The sequence below is a fragment of the Panthera onca genome, chromosome B1 (assembly GCF_046562875.1).
Source record: "Panthera onca isolate mPanOnc1 chromosome B1, mPanOnc1 haplotype 2, whole genome shotgun sequence".
In the NCBI taxonomy this organism is placed as follows: Eukaryota; Metazoa; Chordata; class Mammalia; order Carnivora; family Felidae; genus Panthera; species Panthera onca.
Genome location: NC_138342.1, coordinates 156,627,750 through 156,654,794, shown reverse-complemented (window position 1 = coordinate 156,654,794; position 27,045 = coordinate 156,627,750). Strand labels below are relative to the sequence as shown.

General features: G+C 36.7%; 1 long non-coding RNA gene across 1 annotated transcript in view; it reads right to left on the bottom strand.

The window, feature by feature from the left end:
• Positions 1 to 332: 332 nt before the first annotated feature.
• LOC132691844 (uncharacterized) overlaps positions 333 to 27,045 on the bottom strand; it is a 126,200-nt gene continuing 99,487 nt past the window's right edge. Inside the window, exons 4-5 of the long non-coding RNA XR_009616026.2 lie at positions 1,066 to 1,335; positions 333 to 447 (exon numbers count right to left, since the gene is read on the bottom strand). This is a non-coding gene — a long non-coding RNA (uncharacterized LOC132691844). The remainder of the gene's footprint in view (positions 448 to 1,065; positions 1,336 to 27,045) is intronic.

Below are 27,045 nucleotides of genomic sequence, written 5' to 3'. Positions count from 1 at the left end.
GGGCTTGGGTAGCGCAACAGCTCAGGGCAACATCACAGGGGGAAAGCCCCAATATGCAAGTGCTTCACAAGGCCCTACCTGGGTCTCATTTGTGATATCCCATTGGCCAAAGCAAGCCAGTGGCTGAATTCAGAGTCCATGTGGAAGAGGAATATGTGAGTGCTTGGATCCTGGAATGTGTGACTCTTTGTAAGTCATTTACTCTTTGGAAGTCAATCTACCACATGGCTCAATATCATATAGTTGCCCAGAGATATTGGACATTGTCGCTTCGTATAGAGGATGAGGTATCTGAACATAGACAATCTTAAAACTTCTTTAACCTTCTTTATTGTGTGCTTTCTACGGCATACTTTACCTTGAAGACAAGCTTACCAAATGCAATTCACTCCTGGGTTATTAAAAACAATTGATAGCTTCTTTAACACAGGATACACATACTTCCTGCTGTGAACAAAAATGAGAAAGGGAGAATCAGCAAAAGAAATATGAAGAAGACACTCTAGGATGGATTTCTCGTCTTTGTTAGCTAATATTTCCTGTTTGTATGCTCCCCCCGTGACCCTGTGCCAACCACTGTGACTGTTTAGATTGATTAGATTTGCAGGTGTCTTGGTCCAGCTTTCCCTCTATATCCAGCATCCTTACCCTAGAGCATGAAACAAGCCATTATTGAGAGAAGGAACCTCTGAGGATAAGGAAAACAGGCCCTGTTTTCCGGGAAAAAGGACACTAAGAAATCCTGAGAGAATCAAGCAATCAAGTGGTATCTGGGGATTGCTCATGGAGGAGTAGGTAGGCTTCTTATTGGATGGCTCTCTACCTGAGTTATTCCTCAAGCGATATGGATGAATGGCTTTGTGCCTCTCTGCCCTTCTTGGTTGTCCTCTAAGGACCAAGGGAAGGTCCACTGTCTTAGGAGTTACTTGAATTTTATCCAAAGAAGCAAACTCCATAAACTAAACCAAACCCCTTCATTTTTAAGCATGTGTGGATGTTATTTATAAAATGTTTACTAATAACCCCGGGAGGGGAGGTTTCCCTTGGCTAGATTTTTAAGGTTACCTCATTAACAGAGCCCCTGTTGTGGCCTTCTTTGTGAGCTCATCTGAAACATTGCTGTAGCTCCTCTGTAAAAACAAGATCTTCCAACATGACGCAAGATGTGATATCAGGAAGGAGTGCCTTGAATGCATTTCAGATGAAAGCCACTTCCTGGAAACAGCCTGCAGGAGCAGAACTTTCCTTTCTGCCAAATCTCAGATCCCAAGTACAAGCATCTAGAGCCAGGAGCTTGGTCTCAAAGCCTATTTTAATGGACTGGGCCATTTAATCCTGTAACCAGATAATATCCCCTGTTAATTAAGTATTAAATACAGTTAGACTCCCTCAGAGGCATAAACATCTGCTGTGGCATAAAACTAAATCTCTGTATTAATAGAAAACCAGACTGAATGGAAAATAATCAGGTGGTCTGGATCACCAAGGATAATTTTGTTGGACTGTGAGGTTTGACATGAAAGCAACTACAGTGACTTAGTAGTTTAGCCCTGCAATACCACTGTATGGCTTATGTATGGTTTATGGAGCCAACTCTAGGTAAAGCCCTGAATCAATATTTAATCTGCACTTACGCTTCCTAATAGTTAGACCTTGGGGTGCATGCTGTCAGCCCATGCCTGTCTCAGTCACACCAACATATAGTTGGCTGCTAAAGACCTGAAATCTATTATGGCAGTACCATCTGAACCCAGCAACAGCGAGCACCAGCCCATGCCACTGGTCTCCATTCTTTCTACTCATTTGTAAATCCATTCTAATCTGGCCTCTGCCCCTCTCATTCTTCTTCAGCAGCTCTCCCTAAATGCACCAACAGCTACATCACAAGCTCATAGATTATATTTGGTCTTCATCTTATCTGACTTCTCTATTGACCACTATCTCTTTCTTCTTTGGTCTTATAATCTGTTTTTTTAATTAATATATAATTTTTTTGATATTTGATTTTTTAATGGAGTCTGTGTTCTCACTTCCTTTATGTATATGTTTACATATGTGTATGTATACATGTGTATACACATATATTGTACAGATGCATTATATACACACATGCATACAACATAATGTGTATATACACATATATACATAAAATAATAGTATTTATGCATATTTAAGTTTGTTTGAATTAGGATCCAAATAAGGTCAATACATTACAGATGGCTGATGTGTCTTTTATTTTTTGTTCATTTGGGTTTTTTCATTGTTTTGTTTTCGGTTTCAGGAGTAGATATTTGATATTATATAATATCACCCTATCTCCCTGTCTCCTTTTTCCAGTCTTGCCCTTGAGCTCTACTTCTGCAGAGCCTAATGCGAAGCCACCCAGTGAAAAAGAACTGTAAATTACAAAATCCCAGCTCCGGCATCAGAAAGTAAAGCATACAAGAATGGACTTGGGGTTGAGACACAACAGCTTAATGACCAGAAAAAAAAGATACATTTGTGTTATTATTTTTTCTAGCAGTTCTTTGGTAGAACACTCAGATGAAATAATCCAGGTCTAGAGTTTTCTTTGTGGGAAAGAAAACAGTAGATTTAAGACTTTTTTATAACTATAAAATTATTTATTTCTTCTTGTACCAGTTTTATAATTTTTTAATATTATCTTCCTTATTTTTAAAATATTTATTCATATAGAATTATTTATAACATCTTCTCTTTTTAAATGTCTGTCAAAAATGTAACAATGTCATTTTTTTAATTCTTGATATTGTTTTTTTTTATTTTCTCCTTTTTTATCCTATATTGACACTCCCAGAAGCATATAAGCCTATTAATGTTTTGAAGGAACCAATTTTTGAATTTGAATTTAAGGATGCACTCATGCATACAGTTTTACTAATTTTGTTAATTTCTGCCCTTTTTAAAAAAATTTTTTCTTATGTTTTATATTTGAGGGAGAGGCAGAGAGTGAGTAGGGGAGGGTCAGAGAGACAGAGACTGAATTCGAAGTGGGCTCCAGGGCTCTGAGCTGTCAGCACAGAGCCTGATGTGGGGCTCAAACTCACAAACCGTGAGATCATGACCTGAGCTGAAGTCAGACACTTAACCAACTGAGCCACTCAGGCGCCCCTCTGCCCTTTTTATTTTATCCTACTTCCTTTGGGCTTAATTTGCAATTTTTTCTAATTTCTTGACATAAAGACACACATCATTGGTTTTAGCCTTTCTTTTTTATTTCAGTATGTATAGTAAAGTATAGGAAGTATATATTTCCTTTAAATGTAATTTTACCTCTACATTACACATTTTTCTATCTCATAGTTACATTCTCTTCAACTTAAGAATATTTTCTAATTTTTATTGTGATTCTTGCTTGACCCAAGAATTCTTAGAAGTTGATTTTATAGCATGAAAATATTTGAGAACTTTTCCAGCTATTTTATTATTGGTGTCTAGGTAAATTTTGTAAATAGTCCAATACCATTGAAAAATAGAGTAATGGGAAAACATTGTTGTGCTGTGTGCTACAAATGTAAATTACATCAGTTTATTAATAATCTATTGAATTCAATAGACTTGTTGATATTTTATTTTTCTACTTGGTTTATCAGTTGTTGGGGAAAGTATGTTAAGATCTCTCACTATAAGTATGAGCTTGCTTATTTATCCTTTTGGTTCTGTACTAATACCAATTTAGCATTAGTATATATTTCTAATAGGCTGACCCTTTGATCTTTATAAAGTGCCCCCTTTTATATCTAATGCTGCTTTTTAGTCTTATTGTTGCTTCTTAGAAAGTAATATACCATTTTTCCCTGGCTCTTTTATGACTTTATCTTCATCTCTTGTTTTCAGCAGTTTGAATGTGATGTGTCAACAGGTGTGATTTTCTTTGCATGTATCCTGCTTGCATTTGTGGCCTGATGCCTGTAATTTCTGGAAAATTTGTGGCTGTTATCTCCTTAAAGATTGCTTCTGTCCATTTTCTTTCTCTTTCTGGGACTTCAATGTCATGTATGTTAGAAGGTTTTACCTTCCATATTTCCCATCTATTTTCTATGCCTCTCCTGTATCTTCTTTCTATCTCTCTCTTGCTTTTCAGCTCAACCTTTCAGCCATTGTTTTCGAGGCGGCAAATGCCTTGAGGAGGACAATGATGTCATGGGTGACTCACTCCCCCAGGCTTTCCTTCTATCTGATTTCTTACGCTAACAAGCCCTAACTGTCTTCATAGCCCTCCACTACTTTCAAACAGATTAATTTTCTTTTTTTTTCACTTTTTTAGTTGTTCTTTGTAGGAGGGTTGATATGAAACAAGCGAGTTTGTCCTTGCTTGAAGCAGGATTCCCACAGTATTAAAACATCAGGTTTTTACTATTTTTCAGATTTAAATATTTTGATTTTCCATCAATGTTTATTTTATGACCTGTGAGTTATTTAGAAGACTTTCTTCAAAAATATAGGGATTAAACCCATACACATATGATCAACGGATTTTCAACAAGATTGCCAAGGAAAGGGAAAGTACAGTCTTTTGAACAAATGATGTTAGGACAGCTGAATAACCATAAGCAAAAGAATGAAGCTGGACCTGACCTCACACCATATGCAGAAATTAACCCAAAATGAATCAAAGACCTAAATGTTAAGAGCTAAAGCTATAAAACTCTTGAAAGAAAATATAACAGTGAATCTTCATGACTTTGGATTTGGCAATAGATTCTTGGATATGACACCAAAAGCACAAGAAACAAAAGAAAAAAAACTTAACTAAATAAGACTTCCAAACGAAAAACTGTTATGAATCAAAGGACACTATCAAGAGAGTCAAAAGACACCCCACAGAATGGGAGAAAAGTATTTGCAAATTATATATCTGATAAGGGTCTAGTTTCCAAAGTATATAAAGAACTCTTACAACTCAATGACAAAAAGACAAACAACCCAGTTACAAAAATGGACAAAGGCCTTGAATAGACAGTTCTCACAAGAAGATATATTAATGGCCAATAAGCACGTGAAAAGATGTTAATATCAGTCATTAAGAAAATGAAAATGAAAATCACAATGAAATATTAAATCACGTCACACTCACTAGGATGGCTATAATTTATTTTCTTTAATAGAGAATAACAGGTGTTGGTAAGGATATAGACAAACCAGAACCTTCATACATTACTGGTGGGAATAAAAAATGATGCAACCACTTTGGATAACAATTTGGTAGTTTATCAGAAAATGTAAACGTATCATTATCATATGACCCAGAAATTTTACTTTTAGATATTTACCCTAAAGAAGTGAAAACATGTGTCCATATTTAAACTAATATATGGATGTTCACAGAAGCATTATATATAATAACTAAAAAGTGGGAATGACCCAAATGTTCATCAACTGATGAACGGATAAATAAAATATGGTATACTCATACAATGGGATATTATCTGGCAACAAAATAATGACGTATTGATATGCACTACAAACTAGATAAATTTTGAAAATATTAAGCTAAGTGACAGAAGTGAGGCACAAAAGACAACATATTGTATCATCCCATTTATGTGAATGTCCAGAACAGACAAATCCATAGAGACAGAAAACAAACTAATAGTTACCAGGGTTGGAGCAATGGTGGGGGGTGAAGAATAATTGTTAATAGATAAGGAGTTTCTTTCGGTGATGATCAAACGTTCTGGGAATAGATAGTGGTGGTGATTCACACAACCCTATGAATGTAGCATAAGCCACTGAGTTGCACACTTTTAACATGGTTAAAACAGTTAATGCTACACCATGCAAAAAAAGGTTTCAATAAATAAAATAAAATATAGGATTACTTCCATTTTTTGCCATGAATTTAATAAAATTGATCAGGGAATGTGATCTCTTTGATAATGAGTCACTGAAATTTGCTGAAACTTGCTTTGTGACTTAACACATGGCAATTTTTATCAACATTTCATGTGTGCTTAGGAAGAATATGTGCCTTCTACTGATTGAGAGCAGAGGTTTACATATGTCCAATATAGCAAGCAAGTTGATGACAGTGTAGAAATAGTTTATTTCTTCACCAATTCTTTTATCTGTTTCATCCACCAATAAAGGAAAAAAAACATGTCAAAATTTCCTATTCTGGAGGTACATTTCTCAATTTCTCCCTGAAGTTCTATCAGGTTTTGCTTACTATATTTTTCACGATATTATGAGAAGCAAGTTCAGAAATGCTATATTTTCCTGATAAATTAAACTTCTTATCATCATGTAATAACCTCCATTATTTCTTGTCATGCTTTTTTATCCAAAAGTCACTTTTATTGACCAAAGTAAGTTTCATTTGCTTTTGATTTGGATTTATTTATCATTTTCCTTTGCTATATTTTCAACCTGTGTCTTTATGTTTTAGGTTGTCTTTAAAAGGCCAGAAAGCTGCATTTGTTATTGTTCTTAATCCAATTTGACAAACTCTGTAGTTTTGTTTTCATTTTATTTTGTTTTGGATCATTTTTAACAGCTTTACTGATACATAATTCATATGCTATACAACTCACCCATTTAAGAGATGTAATTCAAAAAAAAAAAAGATGTAATTCAATATTTCTTCACATATTCACAGGGTTGTACAATCATCACCAGAATCTAATTTTAATACATTTTCGTCCACCACAAAGCAAACTAACAAAAAACCCATTTGCAATCACTCCCCATTTCCTCGTGATAAACCCTTACTCCTTGGCCCTAGCACACAATAACCAATGTTCTGCCTCTATGTATTTGCCTATTCTAAACATTTCATATAGACGGAATCATACAATACATGGTATTTGGGGACTGGTTTATTTCACTTAGCGGAATATTTTCAAGGTTCATCTGTGAGGTATATCAGTACCTCACTCCTTTCTATGACTAAATACACACTCTTGTGTGAATGCACCACTTTTGTTTATCTGAGTTGTTCCAACTTTTTGATTGTTATGAATAGTGTTGCTACGATGATTCATGTATAAGTTTTTGTGTGCACATCTGTTGTTACTTCTCTTAAGTATATACCTAGGAGCAGAATTGCTGGGCCAAATGATTATTCTATCTTCCAGACTGGTTTTCAATCAGCTACACCATTTTATGGCCCACCAGCTATGAATGAGAGTTACAATTTCTCCACACCCTCTATGGTATTTGTCATTGTCTGTCTTTTTTATTATAGCCATCCTTGTGCTTGTAAAATAATATCTCATCGTGGTTTTGGATTTGCATTTCCTAATGATGTTGAGCATCTTTTCACGTGCTTATTGGCAAGTTGTATATCTTCTTTGGAAAAACATCTATTCAGACCCTTTGGCTATTTATTCATTGGGTAGATTTTTATTGTTATATAATTGACACATAAAGTTACATTTGTTTCATATGTACAACATCATGATTCATTATGTGTACATATTGCAAAATAATCACCAAATAAGTCTGGTTAATATTCATCATATTTCTTCGTCTTGACTAATTATTCTGCCTGAGATTTCCAACACTATGTTGAATAAGATAGAGTAGGCATCCTTGTCTTATTCCTGATCTCAATGGTGAAAAGCTGAAAGCTTCTGAGTATGACATTAGTTGTGGGCTTGTCATATATGGCCTTTATTATGTTGAGGTACACTCCTTCTATAACCACTTTAGTGAGAGTTTTTATCATAAATGGATGCTGACTATTGTCTAATGCTTTTCCTGCATTTATTGTGGTGATAATATGATTTTCATCCTTGATTTTATTAATGTGATGTAACATATTGATTGATTTGCAGATGTTGAATCATCCTTGCATCCCTTGAATAAATCCCACTCAATCATGGTGTGTGATCCTTTTAATGTATTGCTAAATTAAGTTAGCTATTTTTTGTTGAAAATTTTTGCATCTATGTTTATCAGAGATATTGGCCTATAATTTTCTTTTTTTGTTGTTACATCCTTGTCTAGTTTCAATATCAGGATAATGCTGGCCTCATTGACAAACTCTGTATTTTAATCAAGGGTGGTCCTTTTAAATTTATTGTGAACCTGTTTTTATCTTAATTTTTGTTTTTGATTTATGCTCTTCATTTCTTTTCTTATAAAACTTTTGTTTGTTTTCTTATTCTAGTTATTCACTACTTGTCTAAAAATTACACACCTTATGTCTATTGTTTAGAGGTAACTATTGAAATTTAGCATTTATATATAACAATCTAAAGTTAAAAAGATTTCCCCTTACTGTGATCAAGAACTCTTAGAACACTTAAACTCTGGCCACCTCAATTCTGGTTTATAAGCTTTTTATCTCCAATATTTTAATTGTGTCTTTTTTGGCCATAACAAGCTACTCATTATCACTACAATAAACACTGTTTATTTATCTACATGTTTAAATTGTTTTCCCAATTCCATTTTGCATCTCATAACTTCCTCCTAGAATAACTGTTCTTCTTCCTGAAATATATCTTTCAGAAGTTTCTTCTGTTCTATTTGTGATTAACACTCTCAGTCTGTAGTCAACATTGACTTATATGTAAATGCCTTTATATTACTCTGCTCTTGAGATAGACGCAATTCTAGATGAACAGTTTTTTTCTCTCTAAATTCAGTACATGTAATAATAATATTATTATATGTAATTATTCTACCTCTCATTTTTTTTCTGTTAAAAAAAGCCTGTTCTCTTAGGTGGGCAGGGGTAATCTGCCTTTCTTGCCTGGTTACTTTTTAGAGCTCTTTGTCTCTGATGTTCTACTGTTGCTCAATCTCTTAATTAGAGATAGGTTTCTTTTCACTTTATTCTGCCTAGTAAACATTGTTTCTGGATCTGTGACTTCATATCTTTCATCAGTTTTGAAAAATTCTCAAACATCGTTTTCAAATATTGCCTCTCCTCCACTGTTTTTATTTTCTCTTCCCAGGGCTTCTATTAGAAGCATATTAGACATTCTCATTCTATTGTCCATATCTATTAACCCCTCTTTCATATTTTCCATTTTAGTTTTCTGGATGCCATCCCAAAATACTCTTCAGTTTTATCTTCTAGTTCACTAATTCTCTCTTCAGCTGCATCTATTCTGTTGTTTGGCCCATGCTTTAAGTTTTCTGTTTTTTAATTGACAAGCACATTTTACTTGAAAATTTTTAGTTACTTCTTTTCAAATCTATGGTTATTCTTATGTATTGCCTTAGTGCTTTTCTTTTTTATAACTCTATTCTTTAAACATTCTTTAAGCATTCATGCATAGTGTGGCAGATAGAATAACACACCCTTCACATACACAATGATGTCCTTTTTCTAATCCCCAAAATCTGTAAATATGTTATCTTATGTGGCAAAAGGGACTTTGCAGATGTGAATAAGGATCTTGAGAAGGGGAGTTTATTCAGGATTATCTGGGTGGGCCAACGAAATCATAAGAGTTCTTATAAGAGGAAAGCAAGAGAACAAAAGCAAATAAAGGAGATGGAACAATGGAACCAGAAATTGGAGGGATGCACACTGAAGATGAAGGAAGAGGCTGTGAGCCAAGGAATGCAGGCAGTCTCTAGAAGCTGGAAAAGGCAAAGAAATTTTTCACCTCTGAAGCCTCTAAAAGGAACACATTTTATCCAACACCTTGATTTTAGATTTCTGAAGTCCAGAACGATAAGACAATAAATTTGTGTTGTTTTAACCCACTAAATTTGTGGTGATATGTTACAATAACAATAGAAAACTAAAACACATATTTATTTTATATCCATATAGATAATACGTCCATTATCTGAAATCCTTGAAGAACTAAATCTATCATGTCTCCCTTCAGGATGGTTTATGAACTCGTGTTGGTTGATTTTAACCTGTGGAAAACCTGGGAGTCTAAACTGAGAATATAGCCCTCCAGGCATTATTTGGTTTTGCTTCTGCCAGAAGCCAGATGTTCTATCTATCTGGGATCACTCCATTCTCAGTCTTACAGGTTAGATCTGGGAATCTTGAGTTCAACTCCCTCGCTTTATCACTGGAACAAAGCACTTTTTCTCCTATAGTAAAAGTATGCATATGTCCTCAAAGAAACAGGGCCACAGAGGAAAGTTACACAGGTTGTATAAAAAGCCCTACAGAGAACTTCTTTAAATGTGCCCATTTAAATTTTAATTTCAGTTTATATTATTCCCTTCTTTTTTTTTACTTGCTCCTTGAAGATCTTACTTCATGAGAGGCCAACTATTCAATAAAATCTTTTTTAATGAAGGTGCTCATTTTTTTTAATTTGAAGAAATACTCTCCCCAGAATATCTAAAAATTAATTTACTAAAGAATACGTTTCTACTCCATCCTTCATAAGAATAAGTTTCTACTCCATCCTTTTTTTTTTTTTTTGCTTCTAAGGCACAACACTTCTTATTCTGGCTCTCTACCATTTTACTTTTCCTACCTCTTTGACTTAGTCTCCTCACTCTGGCCAAAAATTTTTACAGTTTCTCAATGATTTTCTCTTTTCTCCCAATATTCTCTTTTCCTATATAATCTCATCCACTCAGCTACAGTGAAATTTCCCTTTTACATGAGGATTAATATCTAATATCAGCCTGTCAAGTAAAAGAGCAACTTGTCAAAATTTGCCCCCAAAAAATCCCACAAGAATTGCCATATTTGAGACTGACATGCTTATCTCTTAAGAAATTCAACACAGATGATTTTTTTTTGACCCAGGTTTTGGAAGATTGCTGATTCTTTAGTTGATCTCCAGCAAGAGTTGGCTTGTATTTAGGTGTTATATTGTGTGGAAACTATGTTCAGTATTTTTAAATATTAGAATCACATTCAACTCAGTGAAATACTCACACTGGAACTCACTGAATGAAGAAACAGCTGATGAGTATCTCCTAAATCCCACTCAATCCAGGCCATGTACTCACTGAATGAAATGGCAGCAAGAAAATCCCACACTATTTAAAGCACTGCACTCTTTTTTTATCTTTGCTCTTTGGTTTCTGCTTTAATTGCTATATTTGAATTTCCATACATAAAGTGTGATCATCTCCACTGGACTCCATATATGCAAATGTCTCCTAACGTTGTACCTAGAGCTCAGACTTGAAGACTGTGCTCTAGACCCCAAGTGCTTAAAAAGCATCTCCTATTGAATGTCTCAGAAGTACCCCAAACTTAATATGTCCAAAGTAAGACTCAAAATCTGCCCACTTGTACTTTTCTTCACCTTTTCTACTCCAAATATAGTTATCATGACATAATCCAATAAACTGTATAAATTAAACTGCCAAAATGAGACTGTGAAGGGGATCTTGTGAAGAGGTATATGGCTGTTGTCTCCATGTGACCATGTCTTTGTGGTCCCACAACCTACAGAGAAAGGGATTCTGGGAAAAAATAATTCCTTCCTCAACCAAACTAACAATAGAACAATTTAGCACAACTTAACAACAAATTCCAATTTACATTTTATTTGGGAGATTATGTATGTTTAATGCCTTTCTCACCTGCTCAACATAAACTCCACAAAAGCAAGGACTATTTATTAATTATTTCAACAAATATTTATTGAGTATCTACTGTGAGCCATTTTTCTAGGCACTGAGTATACAACAGTGAAGAAAACGAATAAAATTTCCCACTCTCACTTTAGTGCATAGAGTTGGGCAATAAGCAAAATAATAACATAGTATGTGCGTCCCATATATATATATATATATATATATATATATATATATGTACACACACACACTTATATGATATTTTTAGTGAGATAAAAATCTAGAATTATAAAGCAGGAATGGAGGATGGGGAATATTGGTGCGGAAGCTGAGAATTGGGCCACCAGACTCATTCAATCACCCCAAATACTTCCAAATTGTGCAATAGTCAAGCCTCATTTTCTGCCTATCTAGGGAATTCTATAAGTTAACTAATATATTTATTAAATCACTTTGTGCTTGTACTATCTAGAATGGATTCTATTTTCTACACTAAGAAACCTGATTTTATAAAGTAATTTATAACAGAAAAATTTGCAGGCAATAAGCCCTCAAGGAAATGAGAATCTGTAATTACCTAAACTGGTAGGTTTTTGAAAATAGTGGATATCTGTTTAGTCTTGGAGGATGAGATATTGGCATTCTATGGCATGCAATGACAAAAGCAATTACTTAAATTATTAACTGTGTGCACCTGAATGAAGTGCTTAGTGAAGTCAAAATTTTAAAGGACTAAAGAGTAGCTCCTAAAGACCATGATGGATAGCATGGGAAATAAGGGGACTGAGCAAGGAAAGGAAGGAAGGAAGGAAGGAAGGAAGGAAGGAAGGAAGGAAGAAGGAAGGAAGGAAGGATAGGAGGAAGGAAAGAAGGGAATAGGAGAGGGAGGGATGAAGAAAATGATACAATCAAAATTTTAAATTCTCAGTTCAAGGCATAGTCAAAAACCTATAGCTTCTATGTCCTAAATTGTATATCATGTCTTCTGGCCACAGGCCTGGCATCAGCTATAATCAACTCACATTTTGATTTCACAGATGCTAGATAATCCATTGGTTAAATTCCAGATCAACACATCTCTTATGTGAAAAACTTGGAAAGAGTAGAACACTGAAAATTTGAATGACAGGATTTGATAATTTCATTTTCTCTAAATTCCAAGGGTTGATGGGCCCTGTTACTAGTAAAAGCAGTGATTTCTCTCTGTCTGATGAGGTTGATAATGCCTTGTTCAAATCCACTAATACAGTATCACCTATAGAAGTTACTTGAAAAATAGGTGACAATATTGCTTGTTTTCCATCCCTATCATACATATGTTTCAGTTGACTGAAATATAGACTTAGCAGAGGCTATGTGAAAAACATTGACATGCTAGAAATTCCTGGATATGATAGAAAGGGAGGAGATAAAAATATGAGAATGAATTTATTACAGGAAATGTAATGTTAATTTTATGTTTCAATATGACTGGTCCATGGTATGTTCAGATTAAATATTATTTCTGGATGTGTCTGTAAGGGAGTTTTCAGATGAGATTATCATTTGAATCAGTGGACTCAGTAAAGGAGATCACCTTCTTCAATGTGGGTTGGCATCACTCAACCCATTGAGGGCCTGAATTGAACAAAAAGCAAAGAAATGAAAGATTTGTTATTTTCTGCCTGCCTGGCTGAGCTGGGACATCAGGCTTTTCCTGCCTTCTGGCTGGAATTTATACCAGCTCCCTTGGTTCTCAGGCCTTTGGGCTCAAACTGGCATTATACCACTATTTTTCCTGGGTTTCTAGCTTTCAAGCATCAGGTTGTGGGACTATTTAGCCTCCATGATCCAATTGCTCATAATAAAGTTTCACATATATTGAGCAAGTCTTGGTGGTAACCAGAGTGGTTACACAAATACAAAATATTCTTGGCAGTGGATAACTGGTCATAAGGTTTCTAGAGCCAGAATAAATAGCCTACACTCCAAAGCTGTCCCTATAGGAGGCATATAGAGGTCAGATTTGGGGGTCTCATCTAATTCCAGAGTTGATTATATCATATTGGTCTAGGAGTAAAGAGAAAACTCTGTACCACTAAGGAAGGCCCTCTCAATTTTGTGACATTTACATTTTTTAAGTCATCTGTCTGATCCTCCTCAAAGGAACCTGTCACCACTTACTGCAATGACGATGTCCAAAAGGAAGGGAAACAATCGGACCTTCCAGGGATAATTGGATACTAGCTCTGAGCTCATTTTTATAATCAAAGAATGTACTAAGATCTACCAGAGTTTAAGTGGGTTTGATAATAAATTTTGGCCCCAGTCTATTTTATAATGGGTCTAGTTCATCCCATGGATATTTCCCCCAGAATAGTGAAACATATAGTTGAAATAGATATGCTCAGCAACTACCAAAACACCCACACTGGTCCCCTGGCCCACTATGTAAGGACTAGGGTATTGGAAGCACCTAAAGAGAGGCCCATAGAGCCCCATCTCCCTACTACAATAGTAAACCAGAACCAGTAACTTATCCCTGGGGAGAGACTAGTGCCACTAACAAAAACTTGAAAGATTCAGGGGTGATGATTCTTAGCATCCCATTTCACTCCCTGGTTTGGTTTGTGCAAAAGGCAGATGGGTCTTGAAGAAGGACAGTAAATTATCATAAACTGAATCATGAAATGAATCTGCTGCTCCAGATGTGATCTCTTTACTGGAGCAAATCAACACATTCTGAAACACCTGGTATACAGCATTGATCTGGAAAGTCTTTATTTTCTAAAGCATGAAGCAAAAAATCATTTGAAGTGGTTTACTTTCAGTTTTTGGTCAGGAGGATAATTTCACTCTTTTGCTCAACTATCCAAACTTTTGTCATAATTTTGTTCACAGAGACTTTGATTATCTCACCATTTCATAGAACACCATGTGGGTCCACTTTATTGAAGTCATCATGTGGATAGAAGCTGGTAAACAAGAAATAACAGGTACCCTAAATGCCCTGGTAAGACATAACTGTGTCATAGGATGGGCAATAAACTCCAAGATGATCTAATTCAGTGAACTTTCTGGAAGTCCAGTATCTAGACTGGATATCCTCTGAAGTGAAAGATAAATTTCTCTCCCTTCATCCCCTACCACTACAAGAGGATGAGTATTTGAATGAGCATTTTGAAATCAACACATGACACATGGGGTGTGTGGCTCTATGTCATTTACCAAGGATAGAACTTTTTACTGGAGTCCAGAACAAGAGAAAGTCTCTAGCTAGTCCAGACCATAGTGTAAGCAGTTCTGACACTGGGTCATTTTAGCCCACAGGATTCAATGATACTTGTAATTTCTATGGCAATTTGAAATTCTGTGAGTAATGTTATTTTGTAAAAAGTTCTACAGTGATTTGTAAGCAGAAATGATGTTAATATCTCTTTAGGAGTTAAAGGTATTTCATCATCATGATAGCATTAAAGTCCATTTCATTCACATCAGTAGGTTGTTTTTGTAAACTTGATGACAATATGACATTGTTTAATAGTTTTAAATTATTTCTGAACCATCCATGAGAAATCTTAATGATGCAGAGGCACCAGTGGTTGAGAATCCAGTCTAGGTCAATTCCTAGAAATCTTTAGTAGAAAAGATGGCTTATTTGATAGCATTAATACATACAAAATTAAGTGACACAAAATCACATGTTTAAAAAGTGATGCATGAGCTATCAAAAACAAAGGCATTAGAAGGGCTTTTCTTTCATTTAAGCAATATTCTCTAATTCCCACTCTATGATTCTAGAGTTTTCTCTCTCACACACTGGGGAATTTGGTGATACAGACAGCCCAAAGGAAAGCTAAAAAATCTTTTCACGTTTTGAGATGACTTTCTAAGATAAAGACAATGAGAAGAAATGTATTGAGAGATATTACGGCTATAGTCTGCCCACAGTCATTCTCTGCCATGGGTGGAAATAAAATGACCTGTCTTGAGACTAAGGCCTAGTAGCCACAGTAAGATTTTTTCTGTATTCCTGAACTCTAGTTATTCTTGGCTCATTTCTTCCAGCTCCCTGATTCAAATGTAGCTCAAATTCAAGTTTTGAATACAAACTGGCATCCCTAAATATAATGTTTTATTAAAACAACCAGAAGAGAGGATTTTTTTTTCTTTTCTTTCAATTTTAGAAAGAGAGTGAGCACAAGTGGGAGGGGCAGAGAGAGAAACAGAAACAGAGAGAGAGAGAGAGAGAGAGAGAGAGAGAGAGAGAGAGAGAGAATCTCAAGCAGGCTCCACACTCATCATGGGCTCGATCCCACAACCCTGGGATCATGACCCGAGTGGAAATCAAGAGTCAGATGCTCAACCGACTGAGCCACCCAAGAGCATCAGAAAAGATAATTTTCTACAGTCTGAAGAAGATACGATTTCCATGATAACCACAACAAATTATAAAAGAAAAATTGATTTTATTACTGGTAGTGTCTTCAATGAGATTTCTCAACTCCATCATGATCGTAAAAAAACTAAATGGAAACACCAACAGGGAGTACAAGAGCAAACTGGATGGATGTGATCAAACTACTGGCAACGTGTAGGGCCTTGAAATTAAGCAGTAACAGGTACATGAAGAACTTAAAACTGAAAAACTGAAATCTTACTTTGCTCTTAATGGTTTCATTGCAGGGTTTAAAGCCACATTAATCAAAGGAAGGAAAAGAGAAACATCTAGTTTCATTTAACTAGTAAGAGCCATGTCCATGCCAGACCTGTTCCCTTTTTTGAAGATTATGCCTTATGTCAGTAATGGTGTCATATTAAAAGCATGGCTGGGTTTGAGTCCTGGCTCTGCCCTTTCTGGTTATGTGACCTTGGCAGATACTTAATTTTTCTAATCCCCAGTTTCCTCATTTGAAATATGGTTATAATAATATTATTAATTCACAAGTCTATTTTCAGATTAAAAGTATGTACTCTTTCCTTCTTATTGCATCAATTAGATTTATAGAGTCTCATCTGGCAACTTTCAACTGGTCTTATAGTCAGGAAACATTCAAAGGCATAAATGTAGGATGGCGAAAAATACAAGACTATCTATTTTCCTCTTTTCAGGTCTGTCAGTATGTTTTCCCATTCCAGGAGTATTTCTGGCCATATTGCAAAGATCATAATATGCCCTCCGTAGTTCCACTTCTACTTCCTTTGTCATTTCACTTTCAATGAAACATATATACGGTGGTGAGGGTAGTGGACACAGAGCCCTGAACCCGGCAGCCAAGAAACCTAGATTTGTGTCCTCACTCTAACACAGTCCTGAGGCAAGGCCTTGAACAAATCTCAACTTTAACCACAAGCATGCTATGCTGTAAGTCATGTTTACTCCTTGGTAGTTGTCTTCTCTGCTCTTGGCAAAGCCATGCCAGACTTTTCGATCACTTGGAATGCTATAGGTAATTCCGAAACTCTGGATAAAGGTATTCCTCAGTCTTGCTTTTCTTGCAAACTATTTCTATCTTCTTCATATACCAACTATGCCCAGTGCCAAGCTGGGTGGCTTTTCATTTTGGCTTTCCTATGTTTTGGTAATTTTCTGGGTTTTGAATATGGTAGTCTGATACTAGCCTTATTACCCAAGCTTCTAACACCACATTTCATGGTAATAATCATAAAAATACTAAATAGCACCAAAAAAAAAAAAATCCCAACAAACATTTATTGAGTCCTTACAATGTATTAGGCATTGTGTGAAATGCTTCACAAACATCATTTCATTCCAGCTATGAATGAAAAGCTCTATGAGGGAGGCATGTTTATTATCCCCATTACATAGATGAAGAAACTAAGGCTTAAAGAGAAAAAGTAAACTTATGTTTGAGAAAATAGTTTCAGTTAGCCACAGCAAAGCTGGTGCTTGTGTTCAGCTTTTATGGTCCGCTTATTTAAATCAGGATCCAAATGAGACTCACTCTTTCCAATTGGCTGATACATCACTTGGCTCTTCAGTCTCTTTTAATTTATAAATGTCCCTTCTTTCTCTCTCTTGTTTTCTTGTAAGTTATTTGTGAAGGAGACCAGATCGTTTGTCTTGTACAGTTTCCAATAACCTGGATTCCACTGATAACAGCCCCACGGTATTGTTGAAAGTGCTCCTTCCTTCTCTGAGGTTCTTGTACCGCTGGGTGGACCTGGAGGACAGAACGGATCCAGGTTTGATTTCTCAGGAAGACGACTTCATATGCAGCAGTGAGCCCTTCCATTAGGAACGTAATGCCTGGTTCTTTCTCACTGTCTAATTTTTTTAATTTTAATTTTATAATTTAACAGCCACTGATGTTCGATGCCTAGATCCAGTAATTCATCACAGCTTGCCAAATGGTGATATTCTAATTACATCATCCCTTCTTTCATTTATTAGCGTCATTTATTTATACTTCTATAAAGATTAATTCCCTATATCAACTATTCAATTATCCAATTATATAGATCATGGAAACAGCAGCCTTGATTCGCTCCCTGGATACACCAGTTTCCTAAATGATAAGTAGATTCACAAGCATCCTACCATGATGAACAATTATGTTTGTTTTCTCAGGATCGTGGTAAACTCATTGTAAACTCATGGGTTCAATTATATGTATATTTAATTTCACTGCAGTCATCCTCATGGATGTCCATTTATTTCCTATTTGGCCAAACTCAAGTTGCTCCCTGAAACTTTCTGACAAAACTCTAGGGGTTTTAATAGCTGCCTTGCTATCTGCTCAAACAAGGCTTCCCACGTCAATCTTGTGCATTTCCTCTCCCAGCCATCTTTCCAAGGGTTTCCAGTTCCTTCTGATGAGAAACGGTGCTTCCATCTGCACATTGCTATTAAATTGATCATTTCTTTTAGGCCACTCCCAGGGACAGAACCAAGAAAAACTTTTAACACAAAATACATCATGAGTTTATACTCATTTCAATACCACTTCAAACTCAGACTTCAAAGTTTTTACTTAGGAACTTCGAATTGACATGTGTATTTCCTCTCTCCGACATGAAGAAGTACAGTTCTCAATGACAACCAGGAATGATAGAATTGGAGCACACACATGTTTCTTTTACTCACTCGACAATATACACAAGAGTAACACAACGGTGCAGAGTAACCAAAATTATTATGAATAATATAAGAATTATGATCTGTTTAACATTTTTTTTTGCAATTTTTTTGTTCCCCCCACTAGAAATGTAGTCAAATCGCTATGTTTTAAAGTCCCTTGCAATAGCTAGAATTCTAACTCAGACAGTGTACTGAAAAGTTGGCTCCTAACTTTTACCCCTCAGTCTGTAACCCATAGCTTAGGACCTGCAACTCCCCAATCATTTGAAATAGGTGATCACAACTTTTAGGCATGACAACCTCTGACATGCCTCCCGCTTCCAACTTGATACAATCCTAAGGCCACAAGTACAGCTCCCATAAAGGTGTGTGGATGGCAGGTCTATGTTGTGATTGCTTTTATTACATAAATCCATTCTTAGCACCAAAGGTTTTTAAGATTGATTAAATTTCACCTATTTTCCTAACAAATTGATCCATGCAAAAATGCCAAGCTTCTACAAAGCCACTGAGACCTCTCCCAACAAAGAACGAACCCACTCTTCCTCTCTTCCTCCTCGGTGCCATTCAACTTTTCAGAACATCTAGTGAGAATTCCAGGGACCCACCACCTTCCCCACCATCTTTTTTTTTCTATTAATAAGGTAAAACAATATGATGTTTTTAAATTTATTAGGTAGCGTCATTCTGTTTTGACCCACTAGAATTGGATAAGAGAGCCAGTTCTGTCCTGTTTCTTCTCCACATTTTCACACATGTTTGGTAGAGAACATTTATTAACTTTTGCCAATCTGGTAAATATGAAATGAAGTCTCATTGTGATTTTAATTTGCATTTCACTGAATACTAATGAAGTTGAGCATCTTTTCATATGTTTATAGGTTATAGGTTCCCTCTTCTCTGAAACTTATATTCATAACTTTTGCCCATTTAAAAATTTACTTGTTTTCCTTTTGCTTAATGATTCATAGGAGGTCTTTATATGTTCAGGATACTAAATCTTTGTTGGTTACATTTGTTGCAAATATATTTTCTCAGTTTACGGTTTGTCCCTTTATGGCATTTTTTGATGAACCAAGTTCTTGTTTTTAGTGAATTGAATTTATCAACCTTTTCTTTTATGTTTGTACTTTTTTATTAAATGTAAAACAAGTCATTCATAGCCATAGCCGATAAAGATATTCTCTTATATTTTCTTCTCAAATCTTTATAGTTTTTACTTTCTTAACTTTCACATTCATCTTTAATTCAATAGGCATGTATCGCTGTGTATGATTTGAAGCAAAGATCCAATTTTATTTTTGTCCATATGGTTAATGGTTTGCTAGAGAGTTCATTTCTCTTCCTCATAGTCCTTAGTGCAGCTTCCGTTATAATTCCCATATAATCATGGGTCTGTTTCTGGCCTATCGTTTTCCATGTGTCTACTTGTCAATCTCTGCCCCAGTGCCACGCTGTCTTAATTGATCCAGCCTAATAATAAATTTTGATATCAGTTAGGAAAAGGCTCCCATCCCTCACACCTTTTTCTACTTTTTCAGGAGCACCTTGGTTATTTTTGACTTTGGCTACTCCGTATGAATTTTAGAGTGTTACTTTCAAGCTCCATGGAAATACTTACTGAGACTTTCATTGAAATTTACTGAATCTATGCAAATTTAGTTCAACCCAGGAACCGAATTTGCTTCAACCTGGGAATAATTGATATCTTTAGGATATTAAATCTTACATTATATATAATTTAGAAAACACTAAACAATGTCTTGTTTACTGTCTATGCATAGATATTGTAATGAAAAGTATAAAGAAAATAAATTGGAAGTACAAAAAAATACCAGAGAATGATTCATTCAACGTTCGGCGGCTGCCTATAAAGGGGAAGGAGGAACGTGGGGTGGGTTCAAAGGGAAAGTGTAACAGATCTCTAAGGTAGTTTATTTCTTGACTTGGATGGTAGATGTATAGATGTGTATTCTATTATCCTTCTTTAAACTAGACATACACAGTTTACAGACCTTTTACATACGTAGCATGTTTACAAGACAGAATTTAACACATGCAATAAAGGAGACATTTGCCAAACCAATTGGTTTAAAACAAAAGTGCTAAAATTTTGAATTTTTTCTCACATTACATAAATCTGGAGGTAATGAATTATTAGTCCAGCATTTTCTGGAGCCATACCCCTCTATGTACCACGGAGAAAGTCTCTTTTTGTTTAAAAAAAAAAAAAGTTATTGTTGACATTCAGATTCAACCACCAGCATTTTAGAGTATACTATCTCTTCATGAAGCTCAGTGATTCTTGTTCTACGTGCCATCTAGTACAATTCAAATTGAATTGTGTGTACATTCATTCATGCATTTATTTGCAAAACATATGCATGATTCATTGTGCTAGTGGGCTGGAAAATATATGAAGATAAATATGAAAATTCCTGAATACAAAAAGGTAGATGAAGCAAAATGAAATAAGTGCCCAAATAACTATACCAGCTGATTGAAGAAGTAAAAGTAATAACGATAATAATAAACAACACAACATTTCAAGGAAGTTCAAAGGAGGGTGAGTTGACATCTGATTAAAGGAGATACATTGAGAGATAGTCACAAATCATAAATTTTTTTAAACGTTTTTAATGTTTATCAAGTTCCCATATAATCACAGGTCTATTATCTGGCCTAACTATCCTTTTCCATGTGTCTACTTGGCAGGGGCGGGGGGAGGGGCAGAAAGAGAGGGAGACTAGAATCTGAAGCAGGTTCCAGGCTCTGAGCTGTCAGCACAGAGTCTGATGCGGGGCTCGAGATCATGACCTGAGCCGAAGTCAGACACTTAACTGACTGAGCCACCCAGGCGCCCCATAAATTTTTGTTTTAAAAACATGTAAGAAAATGTGTATATTCTTCAGCCCTTTTACTCATATTTCAAGTTTCTGCCAGTTGAAAGAGGCTAACAGCTGGATTCATGATCACTGGACCATTCTCTTTTGGCTCCAAATTGTGTTGGTTTGGGGTTTTCAAACTAGAAAGAATTTCATCTCCCTTCCAACCCTACCATGACAGAGAACTACACAGCCTTAGGCGTTGCAAATATAGCACATTTTGAGAGGGAAAGAGACTGCTTTCTTGCAAAGGTTTTACCTGCCCAAAAGCCTGTAGCCAACCCTGCATAATTTATATGCACCTCTGAGAACAAGCCTGAAAAGAAGCCAGTGCTAATTGACTGAATTGACCATGTCAGCTGGCTTCATAGATACCTGCTCATACATCCAATAAATTCTCTGGGGGGAATAAATGAAAAAACTGATTACCTGATATTGTGTTGCCTGTTCCCTGCTGTCCACTGCCTCTCCAACCCCCTCCCTGAGATTCTAAATGGCTGTTTGACTAAATTTTTCTGTTTTCAATCCATTTCACTGGTTCTCTGTTTACGTAACCTGTTAATATCCTGTAGTCAGTGGAAGGTGCGTTCAGTTGCCAAAAGAGCTGAAAATATTCCTGAGATACAGACATGAAGACAGAAACAGCATGCGTGTTAAACAGAAAGGCCTACAAAGCTAATGGCATTTTTCCCACTTCATATCCCAGAGTCAGAGCGTTCCATGGGACACACTCGGCTATCATTGACATTTCCAAAATGGCAACACTAGTGATATGAAGAGTCCTTCTCTTCTGAAGGTGCTGGTGATTTTTAAGCCCAGGCACAGATTGAAGGCTGTATTCTTGGCCCAGTAGAGCTACATTCACACTTACTAATGCAAGAGTTTATAATAATTAAATTCAGGACCAGTAGCAACTGCCACCATGAGAAACTTGTCTCCCAAATGTGTACAGAAGGAGAGTCCAATTGCCCATTGAAAGGATTAGTAGATCCATATACTATCCTGAATCCTGGGCACTGTTTCAACCTTCCCCAAATTATGTGAATCTATAATAAGGAACGGTCTGAGACACTGGCAGAGTAGGGAAAGCAAAGCAGATGAAAATTTACACTGTCTCTTTGAAACAGTTCTTTCTTTAGGTTGTTTGCAAGATCACAATTTGTGGGATCACCTCACCCCATTGTGCACCAGGTACGGCTTTAAGAAATTATTTCCGTGGGACTTTAATAGAGACTGTAGAGGATACACACAGAGCTAAGAACCCCACCATGCTCTCATGACGGTTAATGTGTCAGCTTGCCCAGATATTCAGTTAAACGGTTCAGGACAGAACAAAAGGGCCAAGGAAGAGAGAAGTCTCTCTCTTTGCCTTACTGTCTTCAAGCTAGGACTGAGGTCTTCTCTAGTCTTTGGCCTTGGACTCAGAATGGAACTTCCACCTCGACTATCCTGGTTCTCAGGCCCTTGGACTTCGATGCAATGACTCCATCCATTCTCCTGGGTCCCCAGCTTGCCCCTTCCAGATCTTGGGACTTCTCAGCCTACATAATTGCATGAACCAATTGCTCGTAATAAAACTCACACCATCCTTCCTATTGGTTCTGTTTCACTTGACAGCCCAGAATAACACAGGCCACAGTCACACAATTTCTGCATGAAGGACTCCATTTTTGACAGCGTAGGCTTCCGCATGTCCTTTCAGCACCTGGAGATCATAACCACTACACTCTAAAAAGCTCTTGATTCCTTTTTTATTTAAAAGAAATTGCATTTCGTCTTTGAAAACTGTTACTGAATAGCATCTATGTCACTCAAGTACCAAGGATCTAAAATAACCTCGTTCAACTGCCCTGCCTCACGGCATCATTGACACAAACAAAACAAGTAACTCTCAAGCTTATTAAATCAAATCCCTCGAGTGTTTGTTTGATTCGTTTTATTTTTCATTTTAATTTTCCTATTTAATTTGCACACGTCTTGACCTAATCTGGTTTGACCCACTTCTACAAATCATGAAGCATTTGAGATTTAAAGTCACCAAGAAACAGGGGCTAAGCCTAATCACTGAGCTTTCCACAAAGGACAGTTTGAACAGTGGGAGATCAGCATCTTCATGGGCAATAATATTATGACACTAAAAAGGGGGGGAACTTTAAATTATATACAGGAATTCCTGTTTACATCAAAGTTGATTTGGTAGACTATGCCTTCATTTTTTTTTTAATATATGAAATTTATTGTCAAATTGGTTTCCATACAACACCCAGTGCTCATCCCAAAAGGTGCCCTCCTTAACACCCATCACCCATCCTCCCCTCCCTCCCACCCCCATCAGCCCTCAGTTTGTTCTCATTTTTTAAGAGTCTCTTATGCTTTGGCTCTCTCCCACTCTAACCTCTTTTTTTTTCTTCCCCTCCCCCATGGGTTCCTGTTAAGTTTCTCAGGATCCACATAAGAGTGAAAGCATATGGTATCTGTCCTTCTCTGTATGGCTTCCATCACTTAGCACAACACTCTCCAGTTCCGTCCACATTGCTACAAAGGGCCATATTTCATTCTTTCTCATTGCCACATAGTACTCCATTGTGTTACCTTCAAATATATAAAATAGTATTGGTAATACTTCCCTCTCTCCTCAAATGAAGACATAGCATATGGAAAAAAATACTTGTGTGAATTTAAATATGTTTGACCATAGAAGCATTCTACAGATAAAATCTTTCTAAACAGGTGAAAACTGACCTACTGGATAAAGTGGATAAGCTTTGTTCTCCAAGTAGTTGCCTTGTCCTTCCTGCCACAAATACATCTAACCCAATGTACTCCTGCTGTACCTGTGGGGGTCTTTATTTATTATACTTAAGTGTCATTTCTGGAATACATCACCAAAAGCACAACCAACAAAGGAAAACATGAACAGACTGGACTTCATCAACATTAAAAGGTCTTGTGCTACAAAGGATATTAACAAAGTGAAAAATCAAACTTCATAGTGGGAGAAAATATTTGCAAATATCATCTAGAAGAGATTTGAATCCTAATTACATAAAGCACTCTTCAAACTCAATAATAAAAAGATAAGTGACCCAATTTTAACATGGACAAAGAATCTAAATAGATACATCTCAAAAGAAGATGAACAAATAGCAAATCGCACATGAAAAGATGCTCAACATCATTAGTCATAAGAGAAATGTAAATCCAAACCACACTGGAATATTACCCCTTCCCACTATAATAACTACAACAAAAAAAGACAGACAATGACAAGCATTAGTGAGTATATGAAGATATTGAAACTCTCTTACACTGCTAGTGAGAACATATATGGTGCAGTCACTTCAGAAAACAGCCTGGCACTTTCTCAACCTGGTAAGTGTAGAGTCATGGTGTGACAAAGGCAATCTCACTTCTCGGTATGTGCCCTAAAGAAATGAAAGATGTGCCCACATAAAAACCAGTATGCAATTGTTCATAGCAGCATTATTTACAACAGCCAAAGACTGGAAACAACCCAAATGTCCATCAACTGATGAATGGATAAATAAAATGTGGTTTTCTTTTTTTTAATTAAAAAACATTGTTTCAACATTTATTTATTTTTGAGAGACAGAGAGAGATAGAGCATGAGTGGGGGGGGGGGGCGGGGGACGGCGGGACAGGGAGAGAGGGAGATACAGAATCTGAAGCAGGCTCCAGGCTCTAAGCTGTCAGCACAGAGCCCAACACAGAGCTCCGCATGGGGCCCAAACTCACGAACTGTGAGATAGAACTCATGAACTGTAAGATCATGACCTGAGTCAAAGTCAGATGCTTAATCGACTGAGCCACCTAGGCACCCCAAAATGTGGTATGTCGTACAATGGAATATCATTTGGCAATAGAAAGAATGAACTACTGATACATGCTACAACATGGATAAACCTTGAAGACATTAGGCTAAGTGAAAGAAGTCAGTCACAAAAGGCTGCCTATTACATGATTCCATTTACATGAAATGTACATCAGGCAAATTTAGAGACAGAAATTTGATTGGCAATTGCCAGGGACTGGGAAGTAACCGCTAATGGATATGGGGTTTCTTTTTGGAAGTGATGGAAACATCCCAAAATTGATGTGGTGATGATTGCCCAACTCTGTGAATATATTAACAACCATTGAATTTTGCACTTCAGTTAGGCAAATTGTATGCTGTATGAATTATGTCTCAATAAACCTGTATTGTTTTCTCACGAACCGTGAGCTCATGACCTGAGCCCAAATCAAGAGTCGAATGCTTAACTAACTGAGCCACCCAGGTGCCCCTGAAAGTCCCTTAATTTAAGACACAGCCAAATGCACAAAGGAAGACCTCTGTACTGTGTGGCTGTGATTCTCTGAGTACCGTATGATTTTGACAGATGTTCTCTCTCTCTCTCTCTCTCTCTCTCTGTCTCTCTCTCATTAGGCTTCCCCTGACCCACCCAGTCTGACATGCTACTGTTGATACTTTCTCATCCTCAAACCAGGAATAGTCACTAGCTAAGACTCAGAAAATACCGTAAGAATACAGTTTCCACTGGTGTCCTACTCCCAATTCTCACCCAAAAGTCAGAATCGAAATTTGTCCCCCTTACTTGAAGCCCCACTAAGTCACAAGGTGAGTATTTCAAGAGGCATATTAGCCCCAGTGACTTTCAAATGTCAATACACGTGCCCAAGAGAGTCAAGAATCCTGAGATGTTTTGCCATTACCCCCAAAGACTCAATTTAATTTTCAGTAGGCATTGCCCCACCTCTCTTATACCTTACAAGGATCCCTACTGTGAGAATAAATTGAATTATCATTTTCATTTAGTATATTGAACACTTATGCAAAGCGAATGAAATCATTGCAAGACTGGGTCCTTCTAAAAATGTTTAAATGCAGGGAAAGGATTTAATGTTCCTGTCTGGGTAGCAACATTTGATTTTACTGAAATTCAGGAAATTTTTTTGCGGAAATATTCACAGATAAGATGGATAATGGCTATACAAGAGGCCTTCCTCTCCACCTCCCTCTCCCCAAATCTGGGGATGGAATAAACTATCCTAGAAAGACTTTGCCATCTGAAGTGTGGGTGTAGCCACCACCCTGAGAACCAGAGGAAGACACAGGGACCTTGGCAGAAATAGACCCTGGATAAAAGCAGCTCTCAGAAAGGAGAAGGGGCAAGCAAAGGAAACCAAACACCGCATGTCTTGCTGATGAATCCTGGCACAGCAGAGCAGTCGCTGGCAACAACAGGCTCAAATGAGAGTTAATAAAACAGAGAATATACATTGCCCATTTACATTTATTGCACATTAAACTTCCTCGCATACAAAAGATAATGACAGATGCAAAAACAAGTGCTGAATACTGCAGGTCTGTCAGTGGGGAATGGGCGAGGTGCCAGCTCCCCAGATTAAACCTAACAGGCAGCTTTACTACACAGGGTCAGTGGGACCAGGAGGGAGTGCAACGGGGGCCCCTAGGCTGCGCTGAAATTGACATCTTTCTCAAGCAGGAAGTTAAGCCTACTACAACGGTGGTGAGGGGGGTGTCCCCGGGAATGGAAGACAGGTCCCTTC